The sequence below is a fragment of the Spermophilus citellus genome, assembly GCF_964194105.1.
Source record: "Spermophilus citellus genome assembly, chromosome: 5".
Classification (NCBI taxonomy): Eukaryota; Metazoa; Chordata; class Mammalia; order Rodentia; family Sciuridae; genus Spermophilus; species Spermophilus citellus.
The window spans coordinates 77541273-77562227 of NC_138186.1; positions in this window are offsets into that span (position 1 = coordinate 77541273).

A 20955-nucleotide genomic window follows, 5' to 3' on the forward strand; every position below is an offset into this window, starting at 1 on the left:
AATATAAGCACTAATTATTTGTGACAATTGATTTATAAATAAATCCTTTGTGACATAGCTAAAGAATGATGAAGACATATGTTAAGCCACAGTGACTTCCATACAATATTAAATAAAGAAGACATTGCAAAAAAGCAAATGATTTATGATTTGACTTTGTTATAATTAAAAACAACTAAATGTGTCTAAAGGCATATATATATATATATATATATATATATATATATATATATAGTTAAATATCAGCGGTTATGTATGGGAAATAGATTCATAGATTATTTAAATTTTATTCTGTGCCTTTTCTATATCAACAGAACTTTTCCTTCTGTGTTGTTACAAATTATTTGGAAAAAATAAAATTATATTAAGTCACAAAGATATATATATATATATATATATATATATATGTGTGTGTGTGTGTGTGTGTGTGTGTGTGTGTACAATTAAGCTCAAAAGTTTCAAATTAGATTATTTATTTAAGTTTATAAATGCATGTGAAGAAAGAAATCATCTTGTCATAATTAAAATTTCAATCAAACAGGAATAAAGTTATTTAAATAGTAAATTTGCATTTTACATCAAATATGGTAATATAGGCTGCACCTGTATGTTCAAAACACATTTAAAAAGGAACTGTTGGATTTATCATAAAAAGTGTAAGTAAAAATATAAGATATCACAAACTTACTGGAAGCTGTATGTTATAATTCACATTTGAAGTAGTAACCTATTTCTCTTTTAAGTAGTGTATCTGTTTTTATGTTTTTATGTTTTCTTTTTCACACACTGTTACATAATTTATTTCTTCTTTAAACATACAAAAGTGGTGGTGATTTTTAACTTAAAAATAACTTTAAAAATCACTGAATATCGTTTTTTTTTTTAATGATGATGGTTTTCCTCCTAGGACTTTAATAAACTCTTACAATTTAAGCTAATGTTTTTAATCTTGTGAAGATAAAGATACTCTGGTAAATCCATAATGAATTATAAAATTTAAAATGTATAACTTTCATGCTGAAATGTTTAGTAATCTCCATAGTCATCTTCTAACAAACATTTAAACACATATTAAAGGGAGGAAAGATCATAAAAACACAATAATAACTACTTGTATTTTTAGCTGAAATGAATGTAATATCACAGCATGGTTACATAATTAGTTCTAAACATTCTTTTCTGAATATATTTTATAAGAATTACTAAGAGAAATAACTTGCATCTTAATATTATACAATCTATGGGAGTCTTTTTTAAGACTCATATGTGACTCAGTTATGGAAACAGATCTTTGTGTTACTTTCAATAATTATCCTCTCCTAATAGAGAAAGAGACACTAGATAAGAAATTTAAAGAGTTTATCTTAATAAGATCCCAATATTGCAATTTAATAACATAGCCAGATAAAATAGATTACATTTCCTTCATTAATGAAAACCACAATTATAGATATATAGATAAATAAAACCAAAAGGTAATGATTATTTCATTTGATGATTCCTGTTAACCTCGTGAAGATTTGGAAATCTGGTTTGCCTCCTAAATTTAATTTAAATTAAACTCTTTTTCCAGCAGGCACCAACCCAGCATAACCAACCAAATTGCTCAAGCAAAACACTTACAAGTTATCTGTGATAGATCTTTTTTTCTGTCTTCCACACAACTGAATATGCCAAGCACTGATCACAGAGACTAACACTCAGCATGTTGTGCTAAATGAACATGAGGACTTTAAACATGCATTTAGGAAATGTTAGATGGAAAATAGCCAGGAACAACTTACATAATTTCACACAATTGATTGTTAATTTGACTAAAAATTTTCACAACTAGATTGGACTTTAAAAGATAGCCCACATTTTAAACCTGTTGAAAATAGTTGGCTTTATCTTATCTTACATGGCAAGCATAATCCTACTCCTTAAGGAAAGGAAAGCTCTCATCATTGAATGCAGGCTATTCCATTTTACTTTGGGCTGAGTATTTATGCTTATTTATTTTTCAATTTACCTATTGAGATATTATGGTAAGTGTAACATGATAAACAGGTTCATACTAAACATATCTCTGGGGAAATATTTGTAATGAAAAAAATGAATAGCCCATTACTGCTCTTTAACAAGATATGAAGTGAAAAAAAAAAAAAAAAAAAAAAAAAAAGAACAGTGGTATAAAATAATATACCTTATGTGAAGCCTGTGGGGAAACACAAAACAAAACACTATTTCTAAAAACATTATCATTCCTTTGTCTCAGTTCAAGTTTCATCCCTGTTTTATTTTTTATTTTAAAAATAATTACTCAAATTGGTTAAATATTCTATTACATTAATTTTATTTAGGCCATACATTTCTTTCTTCCTTTTTTTTTTTTTTTGGTACCTGGGATTGAACTCAGGGGTGCTTAACTACTGAGCAACATCTCCAGCCCTTTTTGTATTTTATTTAGAGATAGAGTCTTGCTGAATTGCTTAGGGCCTCACTAAGTTGCTTAAGCTGGTTTTGAATTAGTGATCATCCGGCCTTAGCCTCCTGAGCTTCTGGAATTACAAGCATGTGCCATTGTGCCTAGGTTGGCCATATATTTCTATTGACTATTGCTGAAATATTAAGTTATTTATTTTAAAGGTTTCTATATAATATTTTATCTACAAATGTTTATATATGTATAAAAATCCATATATTTTTCTAATCTAACAATATCATTGTACTTTATTTCTTAATTTGTAAAAATTTCATGATGTATGGTTTTGTATTCATTAGCATTTAGTAAGTATATATTTTATGATGACAAATTTTTATAAGATACAAGAAAATTAAAAATACTCATTTTATACATTTATTTTATTATCCTCAAAATTGATCTCTTTAAAATGCATTGAATTGGATTCTCCTTTATACTTTCTTATAAATACAATATTTAAATGTGTTCTATTTATATCTGAAAAGAGTGCATTTTGGTTTGATAAAAATTTTAAAGCTGTGTGTGTGTGTGTTTGTGTGAGTGTATGTCAAATGAGTCATTTCCTTGAACTATGTAACTCTGGACAGTGAGACATCACTGCTGGAAATCCTTCTTTGGTGTGAGGGTGCCAAGGGAATGCCCATTTGCAGGTGACTACTGTTGATAGGGAGAATTCCATGCTTGTTACGAACATTACTATTTCAAAAGCCTTGGGTTTAAATACCAACTGCCATGAGGTAGAAGAGATGGGCAGAAACCAATAAGCCCCAACTAAGCTGGTTTGCTCATAACTTCCTCTTGTTTACCTCAAGAAGCCTTTTCACAGTGAATCCCTTTGATGTTAAAAACCTATATAATATGAAGGTGGAGCCTCACTCCTGTTGGATCAGACCCCACCAGGGTTGATCCACCCATCAAGTCCCACTTTTAACCTGTAATTGAATCTTTATTTCAAATAATTTCTTATTTTCCTAGTCCACCCACCGCCTGCACCAAGAAAACTGTTCACTGACTGTGTGGAATATATATATATATATTTTTTTTTCTAGATTTATAACACATATGCATATATTTATCTTTATTCACTATGACAGTAAGGTATATAGAACTTTATTGATTTTTTTTGCTATTATAAATAAATTAGGCCAGGATTTAGGTTTTTTGGTAAAATATCTATTAATTTTATTTCAGTTGACCTAAGTAAACTCACATACCTCTCCGGTCACTATCATAACTACTCTGCATAACCTCTCCTGTCCTCTCATCCTTTGGGTATTTAAATGGTGCATAGCCTGAAATACAACATTCTGGGCATGTCCCACTACTCTGAGCTAGTGTTGTAGCTTTTACTCCACAAGCATATAAACATTTTAGTTCTTTAAATAAAATGAATATTTAATCACCTTTTTTGGCAGGAAGGATTCTGGGCATCCAATCCACAGACTTCACACCTGTCACGCAAGCACTCTAACACTGAGCTACACCCCCAAGCCACCGGTTTTTATAAATCTTGCTGACTTCCCAGATTCAATCTTTCATCTTTCTTCTACCAAATATAGAATAAGATAAAAAGAAAACACTGTTTTGTTTTTGGCATAGATTATTAATGGTCTTCCCCCTCAAGGGGAGATTATCAGTTAAATAAGTCCTAATTGTTTTATTCTAGTGCTATTTTGGCAATTTTATAATTTATGTGTCACTTCTTTCTTTCCAATGGGAAGTTAATTTAGAAATGTGGTAAATGCATGCTTTCAACCAGTGGCCATGAACCAAAAATTCCAAAACCTATGAAAGAATCCTGGTTCCATAATTACTCATGTGCTTACATTGTTCTATAAGGCCCCATATGAACTGGTTCACACTTTTATCTCTTATGTCATCTACTAGTAATCTCAAGACTACCTTAACAGGCTAACTCTATGGCAATCACTCTGGTTTACCAGTTGTTGCTAACATATCAGGACTGGTATTGCTCCAAAATCCAGATAGCCTCTCACCTTTGCTTGTAATGATGATTCTTCAGATAAATGTATGGTTTATCTTTTCATCTTTAGTTTTGACTGAAAAGTCACTGTGTCATTTTCCCATTAAGGCCTACCCAGAACACACCAATTTTAATACAATAGTATCAATTTAATACAGATAATGTGGCTTTACCCTTTTTTTTCTTGCACTTACCAACATTTATTGTATTATAATCGCTTCTATATTTATTCTTTATTTATTTTGGATCTCTTTCTTTCCAAAAAATATTAGCTACATTAGGGCTGAGTTATTTATCTTCATGATATTTATTTCAGTGCCTAGAAATACCCAATGAATGAGAATCTTTTTGGAGTTTTAATGGCAAAACCTTGGGTTCTCCATAAATTGCCCTGCATAGCAAAACACACTGTATGGTTTTCCTCTTGGAAAGGATAAGAGCAAGAATGGGCCAGAGCAAGACCAAATTTGTCCTGTATCACTTGTTGTCTCTATTCTACTCAAATGTTAGAAATGTGAAAGAGTCTGCTAAAAAGCAAATTCCTAAAGATAGGTAACAATAAAGGGGAAAATGAATAAAAATAATGTAGTTTGAAAGAACTTGAGTATGTGACTAAAAACAATTATCACCAATATAATTTTTCAAGTAGGACTATAGCCATATTTTATGCCAAAATAAATCCTTATAAACACCATTTGACCCATCTATCCCTCTCCTCAGTCTATAGCCAAAGGACTTTAAAACAGCATACTACAGGGACACAGCCACATCAATGTTTATGGCAGCACAATTCACAATAGCTAAATTGTGGAACTAATCTAGATGCCCTTTGATAGATGAATGGATAAAAAAGTGGCATATATACACAATGGAATATTATTCAACAATAAAAGAGAATAAAATCATGGCAATTACAGGTAAAATGGATGGAGTTAAAGAAGATAATGCTAAGTGAAGTTAACCAAAAATCAAATTCCAGATATTTTCTTTGATATAAGGAGGCTGATTTATAGTGGGATAGGGAGAGGGAGCATGAGAGGAATAGATGAACTCTAGATAGGGTAGAAGGATTGGAGGGGAAGGGAGGAGGAATGAGGTTATAAAATGATGGTGGAATGTGATTATCATTATTATCCAAAGTACATGTATAAAGACACAAATTGGTGTGAATATACTTTGTATACAACCAGAGATATGAAAAATTTTGTGCTCTATGTGTGCAAAGAATTTTAATGCACTCCACTGTCATATATAAATAAATTTATAAAAATACATGAAAGAATGATGTGTTTCTTTGGAAACACCAGAAAATGAAGAAAATAATGTCTTATAAAGTTCATATACCACGTCTGAGTACATATACATCATAAGAGTAAAACATATCATACACATAGTGAAGTCAGGATACACACTTGACATTGATAACCACAATAAAAAATGTAAAGTTATATTTATACCTTAAAGAACAAATTTCAAAATTATATTATGTGTGAGTATTCTTTATTTTTAAGTGTTTAATTAAGTACATTAATTTAATTTATATCATTTTAGATAAAGTATCACCAGCTTCAAAATGAACCATTGGACTTCAAGGAAAATCTAATTTTTATGCAAAAGCATAACTGTATTTTATATTCTAAATGCTTCCAAATTCTTTTACATGAGATTCCACTTTATTTGACAAAAGGTGCAGATAAAAGATCTCATCAGACTTCTAGCCTGCCAAAGAGACTTACTACAGTAAGGAAGCAATAAACTCTGCATTGCACTTTAGCAGTTCAAGTATTACTTTGAATTACAACATTTTCAAAAGCTGACAAAAATCTAATGCAGTCTCTTTGAACTAGAGTCACTCTAGTAATTCTCACAAATATTTTCTGGGGGGCAGATGATGTAGTGTAGTTAAAAATTGTGGACCAAGGACATGATTCCTCCCTGGCATTCAGGTATTAAACATGAATTATAGAAAGTGATTATCCTTGTCACCTTGCCTGAAGTAATGATGTTCTGGTTTTTACAGGGCTATCAAAAACCTGCTGTGTCAGAAATGAGTATGATTTTAGGCTATTAACAAGCATGCAGATGTAAGGTCTTGATTCAAATCATACTTTGAAGATCTCTGAAAACATATAAAGCTAATTTAGAACTTTATATCATATGTATACACTTGAAATTAGAGATTTTTGATATTTTATATTGCCTAAACAAATGAAAATGGCTGCTGTAAGTATGGGAAAAATCATGTTAACTAAATTAATTGCTTAAATCACTTAGATAATAGAAGAAAAAAAGCTTGGTATTACTTCACTAGCCTCATAAACAATGGATGTAAGAAATATAACAAAAAATCATTTGTCTAAATTTATTTTTCTCTATATGAGCCATTTTCTGTTAAATTTGCATTTCAGTTAAAAGTAATAAAAGTAATACTTTAGCATTAACTAATATCAGAGTAATATTTATAAAGATCTATAATTTGCAAATAATCCACATGATTATTTTGGACATATAATTGGTATGGCATTTTGATTCTTGTCTCATCTTATTTCAGGATCTCATTTAATTACATTATAATGCTTAAAAGGGGTTTTATTATGCTATCCTCTTAAAATGTTGCTATTCAAGTGTATTTCAAAATATTTCTAAGAGGAAGGGCATATATTATTTCAATGAACAATAAATATATGCTGCCCATTCATTGCTGGAAAGAAATAATTTTATCTCTAACCCATCACAATTTCTCATAAATTATAAAAAAACATAGACTGTACATACCTGGTTAAAGAAAAATTAAATTAGCTAGACGTTATCCATGTGTTGGTTGTGGACTGATCTGGGATAATTCTGAGAAAAGGGAAATACAAAGGAGATGTGTTCAAAATCTTTCTTTATCCTTCTTGTTTACCAAATGACAATAGAATTTAAGTCCTGAAAAATTGAAAAGACATGAACCAATTTTTCTTTCTTTCTTGTAAGAAACTAGTTGTTTCATTGATTGAAAGGGTGGCCTAAGGGAAAAACTAGAATAAAAATTGTACTTTTGAAACAAGGGTAATGATCAGAAAAAATATGTAATTCTGATGAACTAGTCTCTTTAATTGAAACTTGCTTAAATATTTAGCTAAATAAGCCAAAGTTAAGCAAATTGGAGTAGACCAAATAGTGGCTCCCTAGGAAAAATATTCACATTCTAATCTCGTGAACATGTGAACCCTACCTTACATATAAAAAGGTACAAAACTTTAAAGGTCTCTAGAGGTCATGGGTAGTTTGAATTTCTGTGTATGACTCCTGTGCCATCACATATGTCCATAGAAGGATCAGGCATGTAAGTTTTGAAACACACACCAAGAATAAATGTTGCAGAAGAGGAAACAGTAATGTGATCATAAGAAGAGAAATTAGAGTCATATAACCCCATGCCTAGAAACCTCTTCAGTCAGTATAGCAGCCAAAAGCAAGGAACAGATTCTTCCCTAGAGACTCTGGAGGAAGAGTCCTGATTATACTGACTTGTACTTCTAATCTTCAGAACCATGAGAGATTAAATTTCTGTCATATTAAGCCTCCCAATTGTGTTTTCTTTTTTAATGGCAACCATGGGAAACTAATAGAGATAACTGAGTTTCTGCTGAATAATAAACACCTCAAACTGTAAACATAGCTTTGGAAATGAATGACAGGTCAGAACTCAGAAAAAAAGCAAGGAGTATGGAAGAGAAATGTCTATTATCTTAAAAAATATGTATATGGTCATGAATGGAATGTTGGTAAAGACAAGAGCACAAGTTCTTTCATGAGCATCAGAGGAAATGAAGACCTGCTATTGGAAATGGGAATAAAGGTAATCATTTTTTCATAGTGAGGGGAAACCTGGCTGCATTGTGTCCTATAGTTGCATGGAAAATGTAAATAATGACCTTGCTTATTTAACTATTTCTAGGCAGAGTGCTTAAAGTGCAGCCAGGCCTACTCTTGTTGCTGTTTATAGTAAAGGATGAGAAGAAATTAATAACTTGAGGAAAGAAAACTCATCACAAAAAATTGTTGCACTCCTAAAAATCTCTAGTTGGGGAGCAGACTGATAGAACTACTGAGGTTCAATATATGCTACTGCTCAAGAAAAATAAGAATGATTGTGAAGGTGAAGCAATGGACCTAGGGCTTTGGGTGCTTCAGGCCCAGAGGGCAGAATTCAATGTCAAAGGTGTAATCTGAGGCTTTAAAATATGTCACAATTGATTGTATTGTCATGTACATCTAACAAGAACAAATAAGACAAAAAGCAGTGGATTTTCCCTATTAAAATTCAGAGTTTCTAGAGTTTGATAACACCTTTGTCTTCCTTCATTTTAAAATAGGAAAGTCTATAACTTCTATAGTAAACTTGTCCCCCATTCAGTGTGGAGAACACACAAATTATTTTCTAGTTTCACATGTCCAATATGGGAGAGAAATGGTGCCCCAGCATTAATCAGATGCAATTCATACCCTTATCTAATTTAGATGATTTAGATGATGAGATTTGTTACTTTGGAGCTGATGATGTTCAGATGATATTTTGAATTATAATTGATGCTATAATGATTTGAGACTTTGGGTTAGATTGGGATAAGGCAAATATATTTCACATGTGGGATAATTACAAATCCTTGGGAGCAAGGGGATATACTGTGAGATGCAAAAAATAACATCCTGAAACATTTGTTCATATCTTAATCTTCATTAACCACAAACACTATCTTAAATACAAAAGAATAAATAAAAACTCATAAGGCAAAAAATTTGATTTGTTAAGAGGTAGCTTATTCTATATAAACAGTTGGGCTCTATAATCAATCATATGTTTTCATAAAAAGAGTAAGAATGAGTTTTAGGCAAACATAAGACAGGATAGTGGAACAGTGGATACAAAAAAAGGAATGGAACAGCCATAAGCCAGAAAGCCTGCACTCACCAGGATCTGGAAGAGAGCAAAAAGGAATCTTCCTTGGAACCTCTGGTAGGGATGCAGCCTTGCTGATATCTTGGTTCTGGTTTTCCCCAAGTTCAGAGAATAAAATGTGGTTGTTTTAAATAACTCTCCATGGTAATTTAAGGCATTCCTGGAAAACAGACATAGATTCTATTGTTTTATGCAGTCAAGGAAGTGTCTAGGAGCAGGGTAATCAGGAAGGACAGACTGGAAATTCCTGGGCAAAAGCTGATGCTTCAGTACAAAGCTGAAACACCTTCCTCAGGTAAATCTCAGTTCACCCTTAAGGCCTTACAACAACACTGATAATGACCACCAGATTGTTGAGGATAATCTCTGCCTTAACCTGTTCAATTTGTTGGACAAAATTCTTTAGACCCTGTAACATGTAAACAACAGAAATGTATTGCTCACATTAAACATTAATGTGCTACCACATTTGGAACCTGGAGAGGTCTTGTTGTCCTGCTTTCTAGACAGCAGCTTCCTCTGCATCTTTTCATTGTGGAAGGAGTGCATGAGCTCCCATGTGCTTCTTTCATAAGAAGACCCCTTCACCCATCAACTTCCTAAAGTGCCTGCATATTAATGCTATTACACTGGTAATTCATTTTCAGCATACACACTTTGGGGAGGTAACACCTGCAGACAAAAGCTGTCCCCTTTTCTTAAGTTGTTAATCATATTTGAAAAACTACTTACAGAAACTTCTATATAAGTTTTGTTTGAATAGCTAGGTACTATATGTTCATTTAACAGTTGGAACAGGAATGAGTACAACAAAGATTTCATGAATGGATAATGTTCCAGAGTTTAGGGATATTAGACCTCAATTGAAAAGAGTACAATTATTCTGTAATTGATAACATATGAATCATAATGTACAAAGGGTACATAAAACATTTTCATTGATTTACCTTTCAAACTGTGGTGACTGTACAAGGAAGAAGAATTTTATTACCCTATGAACTTTAATTACATTTAAAGATAAAATTTATCTAAGGAAAACTTCTAATCCATTAACTAACCATCTGAACGACTTTAGTGAACTAATCAAAACAACCCTCTTGAGAGAATAGTGACCTTATGGTGACAAAGTTCCCAGAAAAGAGGACAATGAAGGGAAGAAATATTTATTAAATTCCTAATGTACAGTAAGTATCAGAGTGTCTACACATAATCTTAGAAAGAGAAGTAATAGTTTCAAGGTCATTTGGCTAATAAACAATCAACTGAGGATTCAAATAGATTCAATAAGAAAATTGCTCTGGAAATTCCCAATTTAAGTTTAAAGTATTGTATCACTATTTATGTTCAGATTAACCTGAAAATTGGGCTACCATATTTAGTAATTTTAATAATTTTAGGTCCATTGTACAGTTTGAGAAGAAATAGTTCTCCACATAAGACTTCTCCTTTTTTTGGAATGATTGTAATTTTGGGAAGTCTCCAAACCACTCTGAGATTCACTAGAAACTTACTAAAATTCACTGGAAATACTAATTAAAAGTTGTTTTCATATGAATCACTGTTGTTTATATTAAAGGAAAAGCATACATATTAAAATTATCCTAAGTAATTAAGTGAATAAGGCAGAGTCTAAGAAGTGTATTAGCTGCAGGGAGTCCTTTATTTCTCTCCATGTAGTCACAGATTCGTTGGGTTCTTTACTTTCTTCTGTGACAGCATGCATTGAGGATTGTCAAGTAGAAACTCTCACTGGAGTCCTAGCTATCATAGTTCTGTAGGGTATCCACCATACAGACCTGATTGATTGCCTACATGATCAAATTAGCACAATTTCCAAGTTGACCAAAACATTGTGACACAAAGTCTCACTCTCCATCATTGTTAGTCATTTTAGATCAGTCAGCTCACCTCCCATCTTAAATACTGTCCTTGTGCCAGGCCTCAGCCTTAATCATCATTAGATTACATGCCATTACCAAAGGCAGGCAGAGACTCTCTGACCAGGAATAACATTTTAAGGGCTCAGTAATTCCATTCCAGAAGCAAAGGGCAGAAGTCAGATCTTCTCTTTGAGTAATACCACATATTATATTACACAGTACTAATATTAAGCTATGCTGTTTTTCTTTTTGGAAGTATATCAAAATAGTTAATACACATATTTCCAATTTTGTATGAAAAAATTTATATTGTGCATAATAATTTCTTTAAAACATTGACTGGTCATCACTACTACTAGTTTGATGTGCATGTGCATACACACACATATAGACATATATTTATTATGACTTAGAAATGAGGTATCCCCAAAAGCTGATGTATAAGATGATGTAAAAATGCTCCATGTATGAAATTATTACATTATGAAATCAATAATATAATTATTAGTGTATTGATTTACTTAAATGTATTATGTGGCTAGCAGAAGTAGGTAACTGGGGGTGTGTCTTTAAGGTTTATATTTTGTCCCTGATGAGCTGACTGTCTTCACTTTCTGGTTGCTGTGTCTGAGCTGATACCCTCTGCCATGTCCTTCTGGCATGATGTTCTTCCTAATTGTGGGCCAACCAATGGAAAGAAACTCTGAAACCATGAGACAAAAGAAACTTTTCCTTCTTTATATTGTTTATTTCAGCAATGGTCACAGCAATTAAAAAAATGACTAAAACATTATTTATGTAAAAGAAATTCTATAAAATAGAATCAGACTTGGTAGAAAATGGTAAATTTTAAATGTAATACATGATTCACTTTTGAAATTCTCTGAGGATCACAATAATATTCAAATATTATGAGCCTCTTACAACCCTGGAACATGTCACAGCCTAAAATAGGAGACAACAATACTATAAAAAAAGGCTTTAAAATTAGCATAGAACTACTGTCATGTTCAAAAGAACTATTTTCTTCTGTTTTAATTTCTCTACCTCATTGACTTACTACAAATTATGGATTTTTGCCATTACTGAAATAAAAAAACAACATTTATTTGAAATTAGCCAATAGTGAGAACTTTTACTTCAATGTGAATTAAAATTAATCACTCTGAAAATTTAAACGTATTCTTCAAGCATTTTCTATAGTATTTATCAAAAGAATGAATTAATTACATTACTTAATACGTTTTATTATCTAGAAACTTCAACTTTGTTTCTGCACATGTTATTAAATCTGAATGTCTCTCTAAAAATAAATTGAAAATAAATGTGCAAAATGTGCAACTGAATGTTCACAGGAATTGTTGGTGTGGAATGAAGTACAGAATATTTATGTATGTGTGTGTGTGTGTGTATGTGTGTGTGTGTGTGTATTAAGTGTTTATATATATATATATATAGACACTCCCACTGATGGGTTCACCTCTTCATTATTGTACCAATTCAGATTAGATACTAATGGAGTACTAAATATTATCTTAGTTTTCTTGTAAAAATATTTGCTATCTTAATCTTCATTTTTAATGTTTCCCTTCTCTAATCTCCTCTAATATGCACATCAAATATCTTTTAAACAAAGAATTTGTATTTTACTACATTTATTTTGAAAATTGGAGGACCATTAATGTCATCTTCATATATTCCTGGTAGATAACAGGAAGTTGAGACAAATGCAAATGAATAAAGTGGAGAGTCTCAGGAATGTTTCTTCTCCATACTAAGAGGTCAGAATCAGAACCACAGCTGAGAGAGAAAGGCCCAATGCTTTCCAAGTGGGTTATTCTCATTTTGCCATGTCACAGTTTAGATGTGGTGTGTCCCTTTAAACTCATGTGTTAGATAATGCAGAAACAGAGGTGATAGGATTAGACTTTGATATCTGTAAACTTGTCAGTGAATGAATCCACTTTAATAGTATAACAGAGTGGTAATTAGAGGCAGGTAAGTTTTGGCTGGAGGAAATAAGTGCTGACAAGCCTCTGGAGTTTATATTTTGTCCCTGTCACCTGTCTCTCGTATGTCTCTTTCTGTCTATTCCCTCTCTCTCTCTCTCTCTCCTTGCTGAATATTATGAATGGAACAGTTGTTTTTTTTTTCTGTTACTTCCTTTTTCCTTGTCAGGTCTTTTTGTCACAGTAACACAAAGATGAATAAAACAAGCCATGCAAAATGGCTAACATAGGTTATGATAAAGAAATATTAACTGAATGATTAACTAAAAAATAGCTTCCTTAGGCAGGATCCAAATACCTGGGTAAGACATGAAATAAAAATATTGTTTCTGAAAATTTCTTTTTATCTTCATTTTTTAAAATTAGCATATCATGATTGCATATATTTGTGGGGTACATTGTGTTATTTCAATACATATCCATATTATGTTGTGATGGAATTAGAGTAATTAGCATTTTTATTACCTCAAAATTCAAAAGTGCTTTGTGATGAGAACATTTAAAATTCCTTTTCTAATTGTTTTGAAATACACATTGCATTACTGTTAGCTATGATCAAGCTATTGTGTAGTAAAACATTAGAAAGTATTCTTACTGGCAAATTGTAACTTTGTACCCCTTTATTAACTTCTCTCCTCCTTTTCTCTTCATTGTCCTCCTCATACTTTGATAATCATTATTTTAGTATATTTTCTGTTTCTTCTCTACATTTTGGATAAAGTCTCATGAAAATATTTCTGCTAGTAATATAAACAAACTCACAAGAATATATAGAACTTTGCATATATATATAAAATATATGCAAAAAGACATCTGTGTCTGTCTGTATTTATCTGTCTACCTCTCTAAGTAGCCATCCGTATCTAAGGAAAATTCATTTTATATATAAAATTGCAAGTGTTGGTCCACTAGAATTATATATGAAAATATTCACTTCCTCCATATAGAAATCAAGGAAATATGCAAATACAAAGCACAGAGAGATATAGGCAAATGGTTGCCTACAGAAACATATACTTATTATATAGAATGGTAAAAATGAAGGAAGGGCATACTTATTACTAGAGAAGTCTTATTTTTCAGTTACTTTGAAAACATTTAACTATTCCTCTTCTTAGAAGAGAAGGCACAAGGACCACCACTTCTGTAATATTTATTTGTAGTGTTGTATACAGTACTATCATGGGATTTTCTCTTGTAAGTGTTATATTCTGTAATAATAATTGATAGGCAGAAAAGGAAAGATTGTCTCTATTCCTGCTATACAAACTTGCAATGCATGTGAATTCCAAATATCCTGACATGAGCAAAATAGACAATTTCTAATGTTATTTTATTATCTTTACAACAAATGTATAGAACAGATAATAAGAAAACGCCCAGAATGCATTTTAGAACTTCCATTAAAGATGCTTCACTAATAAAATATTTTCATTTTTAAATCCACATTGATTTGGCACCCTGAGGTTTTACTAACACCCAAGACAATAAAATATAGTAGGACTCAGGATGCACAAGAAGTATGCTTCCTTTTGCAGAGTGTAAGAAGGTGAATGTGAAAGAGAATGGAAAAAAAAAGAATCTGCATGAGGCCTTGAGAACAGGAGAATTCAGATGCAGCTCAAGCTCAGGACAGAATAGAAATGAAATTTAAAAATCTATAAATTTATATTTTAAAATTGCCATTATGTCCCTTGGAAGTTCTTCCTTTATCCAAAAGATGCATATGCATATCTATTAGATATAGATCCAGATTATCTATATACAATCTGCTTAGAATTTACTGGTCACAGACTATTGTGTCTGCAAGAAATAAAGATAACAAATACTTCATGTGCTACAGATCCAGTTATAAATGTATATATAGATATAGTTATATATCCCTCAGTCAGGATTCTAATGTGGAGGATCAGCAAGTAGAAAAATCAAAGTAATTGAATACAAAGAGTTCATAAAATGGACAAATTCAAAGAAGAGCCAGAAATTTGGACAAATTTCTAAGCCAAGATGGTCATTGAACACCAGACTGGATAGAATAGGACTTTGTTGTATTTCCTTCCTTTGGCAGGATGGGAACAGGTTTCCCATTAATTCATTCTGTGGAAAGACAGGGAATATGACCAATTTATTTTTTAATTATTTTTATTTTTATTATTGTTAAAAACATTATAATGCTCTTGACATATCATATTTCATACATTTGATTCAAGTAGGCTATGAACTCCCATTTTTTACCAGGTGTACAGATTGCAGAATCAAATTGGTTACACATCCACGTTTATACATACTGCCATACTAGTGAATATGACCAATTTCTGAGGGTTAACGTATTTTCTACAACTTCTCATGTATATTTACTTCATTTATTTTTTATTTAATTATTTTTTAACAGAGTAGTGAAAATCAAGGAAGATTATTGGTAAAGCATGAGTATTCTCTTATTCATCTTCCTTTCTAATTCATGATCAATGATATCTGTGAGAATGGGAAATATCTTCCATTCCATATTCAACTGAAATCTTCTAGCATCTGAAGACATTGACCATCTTGTCTCTGATTCTGGCTCATTAGAAAGTAGACTAGGTACTAACAGATTAAGCTCATATTTTTGAATATCCACCTGAGCCCTTTGTGCATAAGGAGTTCCAGTATCCTATTCTGTTCTCCCTGAAGATGTTTTTCAACAAGATTAGTTTGCTTTATGCAAAATATACAAAGTAAGTCAATAATAGTTATTATCATTACATTAGAGAGCTATAAATACTGCCAATGAGGGAGGAGGCTCAGAAGACACAGTTTAAAGAAATAAAAATGCAACATAATCAGAGAAAAAATACTTCAGCAGAAATTGACTAACCTACATATCACTTCACTAAATGGACTCTCCTTGTTAATAGATTGGGGGAATCACTGAGAGATGACTCTATTTTTTTATATAGAAATAAAAGAAATTATCTATAGATGAACTTACTGGCCACAGACAGTGTCTGCAAGAAATAAAGAAGATTCTTCCAGTGCTACAGATCTGGTTAAAATGCGATCTGTCTGGAGAGACTTTATTATTGTCTGTAACTCCACATGTGTCATCAAAGCCCTGTAGAATATGACCACTTCTTTTCAAACTTCAGAATATAATCCACAGATAACATGGCTAGTCTGCAGGTAGTAAGATCCTCCAGTATGTTGTATGTTAAATAGCCACAAAATCAAGAACAAGTTCAGGAAGCATTACGTGCTCTAAAAGTAATCCAAGTGCATCTTTAAAATTCTAAAAATTTGACTTTATCTCTGATCTGCAAAACCCGCCAAAACCTCACCTCCAATCTTTATATTCACCCTTTTCTTCAGTTGAGACAAACACATGTGTATGAAGTGTCCATCTTGTACCGGATTCTATTCTAGACCCTAGAATATACTAATGAACAAAGAAGAAAAAAAATTTACCTCAAGAATATGAAATTCTGTTTTATGAATAATAATATGCAAAATAATTATGTAAACCACAGAGTTTGTTAAATGATGATATAGAATATAGAGTATAATGAAACCAGTAAATAGTGAAGAAGTACATCTGGAATCATTACAATATGAAATACTGTCAATACCCTATTTTGTTAAATATAGAAATATTGATTAGCTACTTATTCTTTACATTGAAACGGATTATTTTCTGTTCTTTATGTTTAATTTATCACATTTACTCATGCAGTATTAGGACAATAGAGCATCATTTATCCTGGAAAGTTATTTAAACTATTTGGGACTCAGACTGGTTTACCTATAGACTCTCATGTAATTCTGATATGAAGTCACAAAATGGAATAGAAATATACAAACAGAATGCAATCTCAAATTCAAACTGAAATGTAGAACAATATCATTATTTTGTTGATGTGTTTTACTTTATTTGGTGCAAAAAGTAAAAACCAATCTTAGAAGTTAAAATTATCAAATGAGTAGCTTAGAGTGAGAGTTTTTTCAAATCATTTACTGCATCTTTGCACCCTGACTTTTCTTTTAAACTGTGACATGTCTGACTTCTTTTCGTTATCCTACTGTATAGGTTTAAAAATATTTCAGAAAGTTCACATTCATAAAATAGAACCTTCTTCTGCAATGCTTCTATGGAGTTTTCAGTTTATAATAAGCCATACTTTGAGTTTTGTATTTGCTTGGATGTGGATTCCAGGTAATTTTTAAATTGTTTTTAATTGTATTTTCTCTCATAAACTATTGATAAAGCTTTCCATATTCTGGACCATTTTTGTCCAAAATAAGGAGCAACTATATGGATAGCTAAGTTTAAGGTCAGCATTTTGGGTACTTGATCTTCCTAATTCATTACCATAGCTTGTTCACTCCAATCCTCAATAACAATAAACTGACGAAAACAAAATTTGATTATAATCCTTACTGATACAAAGTTCACCTTCCTGAATTTTTAAACATTCTAATTAATATTTTATAACCTAATGTATTAAACCTTAATCATGTAATCTATTTAAAGGCGATTTCTATCACATTAATTAAGTGATGTACTAAGAAAGAAAATATTATAAAAAACTTCAGCCATCTTTTTTCAATGAAGTTATATTTAAATATTCACCATTGGCTAAATTATTATATTGTGAATTTAATAGTTAAAGATTTAAAGCATTTATAGGTTTCACACTTAATACTCATAGTGAATATCAAACTTAAATGCAATTTATTATTTTATAAATTTATCTATACCTTATATAAATTAGAAGTCTCACAAAAAGTGAAAAATTTAATGAAATTGTTTGTTCTTATGTTCAAAACAATAGAGATTAAATGTTATATGTGTATACATATATATGTGTGTGTGTGTACATATGTGTGTGTGTGTGTGTGTGTGTGTGTGTGTATTTGGAGCGAGAGACAGAGAGAGAGTCCGAGAGAGAGAGCTGGGGGATTGGGGCATACACCACATATTCTTTGTTTATAATTAAAAGAGACATTTATTGGATGGTATGGAAAAATAAAACATTACTTCAGGAAAATTTCTGCAAAATACAATTTTATAGTCTATGATAAAAAGATTAAACTTCTACAAATTGTTAACTTCCAATCTTGATTAAAACTGCAATATGAAATTATAAATGTATATCAAAACAGTTGGAGATTTTCTTTGAAATTCTGAGTGGTTGTTTGATTTTGTTCAGATAAAACCTTTGAGAGTAGATTTACCCGAGTAGTTGTTTACTGGTTTAACAGACAAACTGCATTCCAAATATATTTGATCATGGCCAAATGCTTGAACAATTCATATATTAAGAAATTCTGTAAATAATACCTTTGGGTCCTCTCTGCCTGTTAGGCCATATCCAATTTTCTTGGTCCAGTGTTTTCAGAGATTTGTATTGCTTCCAAATTCAGCATAAAAATTACTCCAGCAATATGCCTTTGAGAACATGCAGTTTTGTTCTCTGGTGAATGTTAACAGTTCAATTATTTTTTCACCATAACTCAAATACTTAAGGAGGGTATATATGTTTGTTTTCTCTTTAATATCTCCAGAGGCAGAGATTTCCACATTGGTCATGTCTAATTCATAATCTGTTTGTACATTCAAATTGTGGTGAATAATTGAACAATTATCTAAATAACAAAATCAGGGTATTCTCTCAATTTTATGAACATAAAAATGAAAATAAAATTTTGTAAGTATTATCTATATTAGGAGCTGCATTCTAAAATTAACTTTGTTATTTACTTGGTATGATTTTAGTTAATAACCCCCCCAGGTTTATGTTTTTGTTGACCTATGATGATACTATTTCATCAGTTTAAATGTACCACTGAAAAACTTTAAAAGATCAGTGGAGAATGAGAGTAATTTGATAATAAATGAAATTATTCTGAGTGTGAGTGTACATGTGTATGCAGGTCTGAATATATATTTTTAAGTTCCGTGCAGGTAATACTAGAAAATTTACAGCTACAGACATGTTATTTGGTCTTCTCTGATGCATTGTTGCATATGATTGGTTCAGGATTTAAATGACAATGGATATTGTGGCTGAATTTTGTTCCTAAAATCCTATGTTGAAATCTTAACTCCTAACACCTAACAATTTAACTGTATTTAAGAATATAGTCTTCAAATTGATAATTAAGTTAAAATGAGACCATTAATGATAATTAAGTTAAAATGAGGCCTAATGCAATATGATGTGTCCTTATAAGAAGAAGAAATTCAGACATTGATGGTCACAGAGGGAAGACTAAGTGAGGACACAAATAAAAGATATCCATCTACAAAGCAGAGAAACCAATGATTTCAGCTTCATTTATGTTATTCAGATTTTCATAACTGATAAATAAAAGAAATATAACTTAAAGAGAAAAAGATTTATTTTGGCTCAGTTTTCCAGAGGTTTCAGTCTATGGTCATTTGGATTCATTGGTTTGGGCTGGTGGGGCTCCGGACAAGAAATGTTTTTCTGGGGAACACCCTCAGTGACAAATTTCCTCCAACTAGGTCCCACCACCTAAAGATTTCACCACCTTCCACTAATATCATCAAATTATTAATCCATCAGTGGATTAATTCATGGGTAAATCAGAGTTCTCACAATCCAATCCTTCTCAAGGGCCTCACCTCTGAAATAAATATTTCTTCATTTTTATTCAATGCTATCTAGTGCATATGGAATAAAGATAAAAAGAGGATGTTAATAAAATAATTCTTTAACATTCATTCACTGAAAAAGAAATAGTATGCAGTATATGTTTTTGGAGTGAAGGGAAATAATTTAGATTTGTGATCTCTAATTATAATAAAAATATATTGATAATGTTATAAAAATTGTGTTTTGTGAATATACAACATTAAATGAGGTTTGCGAGACTAGAATCAACCCTGCTCTTTACCATCATTAGGATAATTACTAATTTAGAGATAGTTGTATAGCTCAGTGGGAGACTACCTGCTTAGCATTCCCAAAGTTCTCAGTTCAATTCCCAGCACATCCCCTAAATGGATACTAATTTAAAGAAAGAAATTAAGAAAGAACAATAAAAAGTATTTTGATCTACCATGCAATAGCATTTGTGAATTTGTTTTAGATAATTATATTTCATATTCTTTCACAGATCATTATGTCTTATTATAAATGGAACCAAACAGTTTCTAGAAAGCCTGATTTACTGAGGAGCTATATGCTCTTGTTTCTTGCCTTCTCTGTCTCCATCCCCATTTTCCTGCAGAGGGTCATACTATGGTAACATCATAGGCCTCTAATAAATTATTGTTTATTGTTGAACAGTTAAACATGCAGTTTAGTGTCGACATATACTGATATGTGTGATCACACTTGAAATGCAAAAAGTAAGATGAGTGGATGAGTCAATACCTGACTAAGCAAAAGTATCAAAATATTAACTGTGGAGTCTAGATATTGTGTATGTTCGTGTTCATCCTACAATTATTTCCCTTTCATTGTATTTGAAAATTTTTCATAGTAACTCATCATGTAGAAAATGACAAGGTGAATATTAAGATATTTGCCCATTATGTACGTTACTCTCTATTAACAGCTACCCAGATGAGTTTCTTGCCCTGCCCTGCTTTGTATTCTGGGAGGCTGATATCTATAACTATGTTCTCTTACTATGTCTTGCACTAAAAACTGTCTTCTTTTAAGAAT